Raw genomic sequence first — 7,989 nt, forward strand, 5'->3', positions numbered from 1 at the left:
ACTATTTATTTTCTAGGTATTAAAAGCTGAAAATGCCTCAAACTACAGTCTACATACAGATCTTGAAGACTGAGACAAAATAATTATCTATTAAAAGATAGTGATAAAACTATAATTGCAAAAATGTTGAAATCTTTCCTTCTTGTATAACAACTCCAAACAAATTTAATTTTTTTAATTTTGTCATTTTTACTTTTTGTATTATATTTTTCATTTTATTATTTATGAAATGAAGGAAGAATTTCATGGATTATTTATAAGAAAACAATCTTCCAAAATTTGATTATTTGAAAAGATTAATTACATGAAAAAATCCATGCCAATCAAAAGAAAACCAAGTTACCATAATCAGATATGAGAAATTTTCATGGATGTCAAGATATCTAACCAATAATGAACAAAACCAATCCAGCAATGTATAAAAATGATAAAAATCATGATCAAGTTAAATTATACTATTTACATAAGAGTATTTTAATATTGGGAAATGAATTAATGAAGTCTACCACATTAATATACTAAAGTATAAGAATGATAAGATACTGTGATACATTTGATGAAATTAAAAACTCATTCGCAATGAAAACTTTATAGCACACTTGGAATGGAATAGTACTCTTTAAATCTAATGAATTGTATCTATGTATAAAACTTGTTGGTGAATGACTTTTCTTTTGAGACCAGAAACAAAACAAGTATGCCTATTGTATCATTTCTATTTAATATTGTATTAAAGATCCCAGTCATGTATCAAGGCATGGAAAAAAAATACAAATAAATTAACAAGAAGTAGAAAAGAAAAGAAAATTATAATTATTTATAGATTATATGTCTTTATGCATAGAAAAGCCAAACACTCAACAATTTTCTTTAGAATGTACAAGCGAATTTGTCAGTTCTACTAGATACAAATGAAATTGTTAAAACATAATTTTTATTAGCATCAAAGGTATCAAATCCTTAGGAATAAATTAACAAAGAAGTTAAAGACCTCTACAGAGAATCTTATTCAGATAATATATTAAATAAGACCTGAATACCATGTTCACTGACTGAAAAAGTTGAATATTGTAGTGATACTCAACTCTTCCCAAATCAAAAATGCAACAAATGCAGGTATTCAATGCAACCACATTTTTCTTTTTTCTTTTTTTCTTTCCTTTTTATCGAGACAGAGTCTCACCCTGTCGCCCAGACTGGAATGCAGTGGTGCGATCTCAGCTCACTGCAACCTCCATCTCCTGGGTTCAAGCGATTCTCCTGCCCCAGCCTCCCAAGTAGCTGGGATTACAGGTGTGCACCACTACGCCTGGCTAATTTTTGTATTTTTAGTAGAGACGGGGTTTCACTATGTTGGTCAGGCTGGTTTCGAACTCTTGACCTTGTGATCCACCCGCCTCGGCCTCCCAAAGTGCTGGAATTACAGGTATGAGCCACCACGCCCAGCCCAATGCAACCATATTTTTAAATATATGTGGAATTTCACAAGAAGATTACAAATTTATGTTGATGCACAAAATGCCAAGAAAGTCGAAGCATACTTGAAGAGGAAGACCAAGTTTGAAAACTATTTTTCTAATAGTTATTAAGACTCATAAAAGTAGACAAGTTACACTCTAGACAATCCTAAGGAATAATTTTTAAAAAGTACCAAAGTTAAAAGAGTATAGTACTAACACAGGATGGATAAATTGAACAATAGAACAAAATAGTGAGACCAGCAGACTAACACACAAACATATATATATATCAGAGGAGGCAAAATAGATCTGGATAAAATCATGAACTTTTAATGATTAGTGTGGGTCGATTAACTACTTGAAAAGATAAAACTGGATATTATCTCATACAATTAGCAAAAACAAATTGCATTTAATTTTAAAACTTCAATGTGAAAGTCAAATTTATAAAACATTTAGAGGATAATACAGAAAAAAACTTCATAAACTCGGGTTATAAAAACATTCTTAAGACAGAAAACTATTAATCGAAAGGCAAATCTGATAAATGCAACTACACAAAAATAAAGACTTCTGTTTCTCATAAATTATAAAAATATTGATAAGAAAAGCCACACAATTCAGAAAGATATTTGTTATCTAAAGCAATTTTAAAGGGACTACTGTCAAGAATACACAAATAAATCAGAGGACAAAGAAATTCACATGATTAATAAGCATGCATGGATGCCCAACCTCATTAGTTTCAGGTTAATTCTAGTTTAAACTACAATGAGACATCATATGCACATTACATTGGCAAAAATATATTCTAGGGAACTTAAATGTTGGCAATGTATTCATAATTCTCATGTAAGTATAAACTGATATAAGCATAAATTGGTACAACCCTTTTTTTAAATAGCTTAAAATCACCTTGTAAAGTTAAATGCCTCTACAAAGTAAATGCCTTATAATTCAATAATTCCATTCCTAGATACAGATATCAGAAAAATGTTTGAAACTGTGCACCAGGAGACACATCCAAGCTTCCACTCAGATGGGTTTGGCAACTGTTATGATTGGTACGTGACTTTGCCTTACCCATCATTAAATATTTTTGATATCATCCTTGCAAGCATACTTATATTGGTATCATTCTTTATAGCCCCAAACTCAAAACAACCCAAACATCAATAATAAAATAGGTAACTATTGTACAGTATATTAATGCAACAGAAAAATACAAAACAATAAAAATGAACAAATGAGAGCTATACATGTCAACATGAATGAGTTTTATAAATATGTGGATAGAAACTATAGTGTGATTCTAATAACTATGAAAATTCAGGGGATGATTATCACAAAAGAAAGGATAGGTTACCTCACAGGGGAATAAGTAGACATAATTGGCTAAGGGAAGAGAAGGAGGGAAGAATGAAGACTTTAATACTTAAATTCAATGCCTAAGCAAATCCTCTTCCTTCTCCTCTCCCACTCCAAATACGTTTGTCATTGTCTTCATGACATGACAGGGAGGAAGGAATCCACTGAAATTCCTCTCTCCCCAGCAAGAGACTAGGAGATAGGGACACTATCTTTCTTGATGACTGCATTTTAAAGGGACGACTCCATCATCCTTAAGAAAGACCATCCTGGTATATAAAACTGAATTGAGGCAGGCTTTGGGTCTGGAAGCGTGTCTATTCTTTCTCCAAAAGCATTCCTGATTTTAAAAAGTAGGAGGAGGAGGAGGAGCAGGAGGAGGAGGAAGAGGAGGAGGAGGAGGAGGAAGAAGAAGGAGAAGGAGGAAAGAAGAAAGAAGGAAGCAGCAGCAGCAGCAGCAGCCTGTCATGAGTGTGGTCAAGCTGGGGGAAATGTTAAGATCTAGTTGCTCACATTCTTAACTTCCCAACCACTTGCCACCTCCAACACACACACATACACACACACACACACACACACATACACACACGCCCCTGAAGTGGAAATAACCTTGAAAGTGAGTTTTCACTAACCTGACCAAAAGCATACTGAAATTGTAAATTTACCCTAGAGTAGAAGATGAAAATAAGGTCGGTAAAATCTGTAACCTCTTCTCCAGAAGGTAAACAATCAAAAAGATTGTCCAGTGGTGGAATAGGTTAATTAACACCTTCTAAAAGACATTCACTCTCAAATCTGTGAACAAACAGTTGAGACAATTTAGTGATTTGAGAATTTTGTAATTTTTTTACAAATTACATTTGTAACCTTGTAACCAAGTAACCATGACAACCTTTCTGTTGTCTTGCTTGTTGCCCATTTATACATAATTTCTCAAAAAAGTCACTATAATTAGCCAAGATTTAAAAGTAAATTGTAATACTCACGCTGAGTCAATATCTGAATCTAAATACATGTAACCAATAAAATAAGGCTCACTTTCTGGGCAATGTATTGTGCTTCTGCTAGAACCCTGTCCAGTTCCATCATTTCTGGTATTTCCAGTTTTTTCTGAACCTCATGATTTGTTCATAATCATGAACAAATTTTCTTCCTTCTTCTCCCTCCTCCTCTTCCTTCTCTACCTCCTGCTCCTCCTCCTCCTCCACCTCCTCCTCCTCCTACTCCTCCTTTTTTAAATCAGGAATGCTTTTGGAAAAAGAATAGACAGCCTTCCAGAATCAAAGCCTGCCTCAAGTCAGTTTTATAGACCAGGATGTTCTTTTTTACTTTCATATATTTAGAGGGTCCAAATGCAGTTTTGTTACATGGATTAATTTGGGAATTTTTAACCTGCCATCATTTTTCATACTTTTGAAAATTACAACTACTACTATCTCATTTGCATTTTCCTTCTGTTTTGAAAGGACAAAATACAAGATTTATTCAAGGCCACTTCATTAAGATAAATTAAATGAATAGATCAGTTATTTCAAGGTATATGGATTTATGTGGGTAGCCACAGTATTTTCAAGCAAGGTTATTCTATGTACAAGAGACTGTATGACTTAGTTTTAAAAAATACAGGATATTTAGTCACGAGAATTGGACTCTAAACCATAATTTTGACACTAATTAGTGCTACAACACCGGGTGGGTATCCTTAAGGCCTCAGGTTTCCCAGGTTAAAGGGCTGGACTACATCACCCACAGTGTTCCCCACAGATCTAACAAAACCAACAACACTATAGCATTCTTCAAATAAAACCTTTCTGTTGTCTTGCTTGTTGCCCGTTTATATACAGTTTCTCAAAAAAGTCACTATAATTAGCCAAGATTTAAAACTAAATTGTAATACTCAATCTGAGTCAATATCTGAATCCAAATACATGTAACCAATAAAATAAGGCTCACTTTCTGGGCAATGTATTGTGCTTCAGATAGAACCCTGTCCAGTTCCATAATTTCTGGTATTTCCAGTTTTTTCTGAACTTCATGATTTGTTCACATAATTGTCTTAGGTTTTAGATTTTTAAGCACAATAGAAAGGTATGGAGGACAATTACGAGGCAAACTAATGAGCATAAGCATAATCTAATCTTTGATCATGATCAAGAAATACCAGTATTATGACTGGGCCATTGCACGTATGTGCCCATCATCCTACTTCTGGAGACGTCACTGACAAAGGTGGCTAATGTCATCTAACCAAATCATTCTGTCTGCTTCATTGTTCACTACATCTTCTTTCGTATATGCTTTCTTAGGAATTAACCTAAGATTCAAAACTCTTCACACTCTGTACCAGTTCCCATGTGTCCACCCACATGCTATCTTAGACCTTCTTGTCTCTGATCTTCCAGTCTTTTCCCCCTAGGCCCTTCACCAGCCATCAAGGCCATTAGTAAATGTCCAGAAATCTGTATATATTATCCCCTCAGGCCATTTCTCCCTCCTCAGACTAGATGACCAGGTTCTTCATTTTCACCTCCACATGTTGGGAAGATGTTTTCTTTCTACTGATTATCAAGTAATGCTACAGTCTGCTGTCATCCATTTTCAGTTTGAGCTCTTATACTGAGACTGCCTGTCTATAAATCAAGCATGGGTATTTTTCCTTTTCTTCAGCTGGTCTTAGAAAATGCACCGAGTAAAGGGCACTGGTACAACCATTCTGAGTGACATGTGGGTCTAGGCCACCTGCTCATGCCCTTGTTGTTGCTTAAACTTGATCTCCAATGTAGTACTTTTAACTTGTGATGGACTGCTGCTGAGCCTGCTGACTTTATGACACCGTAGATCTAAGAAAGCCAGTTCATTATGGGTAGTTCTGGGAACATGCTTACATGGTGCCCACAGTTAAGTATTTCATCTGTACTAGGGCGAACTGTCATGCCATAAGGTGATTCTCAAATGGAGTATAATTCTCCACCGCAGATGTTATGGCCTTGCTTCAGAATCCCAGTAGGATACACTAAGATTCCCCCACTGGGGTTTGCCATAAACTTACATTCCATCTTCTCCCACCACTGACATTTACAACAATTTAGAGCCTGACAGATTACATGACCCAAGTGGTAGGGCTGCTTGATCCACATCCTCAACCAGCTGCAGAGCCCTTTTCTATTCTGGAACTCGTTTAAAGCTATCATCCTTTCATATTACTGGACTTAAGGGCTAGACAATATTACTATGTTCAAAATGTGTTCCAGCCATGACCCTAAAAGGTCCTTCAGGTGTGGTGCTTCCTTTTCTGTGATAAGGGCAGGAAGATACATAAATTTGACTTTTACTTTGCAGGGGATACCTCAAATGCCCCTGATCACTGGACCCCAAAAAACCTGACTGAAATTTCAGTTTTCAAAAATGTGTCTTTGCAAGTCTTCCAAAATACTAGCCACTGTTTTTTGAATTCTTGAAATCAGCATAGTGTCATCAATAAAATAAATAAATAAATCATAATAAATCAATAAATCAATGTAATAGCCTATGGAAGTATCCAGATGGTTAAGATCAATTTTAAATATATTATGACAAAGGGCTGAAATAATTAAGACAGTCCTAAGGTGAAACTGTAAGTGAATATTGCTGTCCATTCCACACACATGAAACTTTCCCTGATTTTTTCTGATCAGAATTGTTTTAAATCATGCATTCGCAAAATCCATGTCTGCGTGCTACATTACCTGAAGCCTTAATATCAGCTCTAGCCATAATACCACCCATGTATAGTAGCTGCAACCAGAACCATTACTTGGCTGAACTTACAGTAGTCTGTAGTCTATACTCATTCTCCAGGATCCATTTATTTTATCCATGGGCAAGAATGGTAAGTTAAACTGAGATATGCTAGGGCCACACATTCCTGCATGCTTCAGCTCTTGAATAATGTGTTTATTTCTACCTTTTCTCCCTGTCCCCCAGAGACACACTGATTTACTGTCTTGGTACAGGTAGGAGGGAGGAGTAATTTCAGAGGTTTCCACTTGGTCTTTCCAAGAAGTCCGAAGACCAAACATGGGGAATATGCCAAATGTCAAGTAAAATACCAATTGCATATTGAAGACCAGGAAATGACCACCAGATATGTCTGTGAACACAGTGAATCCACTCTAGGCCTGCTTTAGCAGACTCCACTTATTACATGGCTCCTGTAAATCTCCACCCTAACTAGAGGGCCCTCATGATTCATTGAGTCACCAGGTATCAACGTCAACTCAGAAATCTGTTCAATATTCCTGTGAGTACTTCTTTTTTCCTAGTAAATGGTCACATGGGTAAATAACTGTAAGTCCCTTTGAGAAAAGACTTGGGGAATTGTTACATTATATACATGCTGTGGTATAGGAGACTTGTTCCTTTATGGGCATATGGTCATCTCTTTAGTAAATGAATCCTGAAACTTAAAATTAATTTAGGCACGAGAAGTGGGCAAAGCATTGTAACTTTATGTGTGGCAACTGGCCTCAGCCTCCTGCTTCTTCATTCTAGCTTGTTTCTGATTGTAGACATCAAGCAGCTAACTCATTAGCTACCTGTCTATTTTGCCCGTAGTGATGCTATATTGTATTAACAATCTCCATAACTCCCTGAAGGTCAAGCTCCCTTGACTACTCCCATCTTGTATGTCCCCTGCTTTTGTCTTTTAAGCCCTGCCACTTAGACTCAATTATTCACGTCTCAGCTTGCTCATGAATACTAATCAGACCTGTTCTGGGAGCCCCTTTCCATCCAACTGCCCTGTCATTCTGAGATGAGCTGCCACTGAACTTACGGATGATGATGCCCTCACCAATTGATTCCTGTTGGCTGAAGGACTCCCTGTGACCTCTCATGAAGCCTATCATCTAATGGGGCTTCTGGCCCTACATGCCATACATTAATCAGGCCCACATTCTGAGCCTTTTGCTTCTGCCAGGCAACCCAGGCATTTCCACTTTGCTCGGTCAGGGCCATCACTTATTCCTGCTTTCTAACACTCTTAGCAGAAAGTTTATTCTATATTCTGGGGTCCTTACCAGGGTGTAAAATCAAATGTCTCAAAAAAAAAGTGTTGCCAAGTCAATTGTTCTTATTCAGTCTTTCACTCTGGCTTCCTTGATCAAGCACCCTCAAACCTAAC

The sequence above is a fragment of the Colobus angolensis genome, unplaced genomic scaffold (genome assembly GCF_000951035.1).
Source record: "Colobus angolensis palliatus isolate OR3802 unplaced genomic scaffold, Cang.pa_1.0 Scaffold74, whole genome shotgun sequence".
NCBI classification, from domain to species: domain Eukaryota; kingdom Metazoa; phylum Chordata; class Mammalia; order Primates; family Cercopithecidae; genus Colobus; species Colobus angolensis.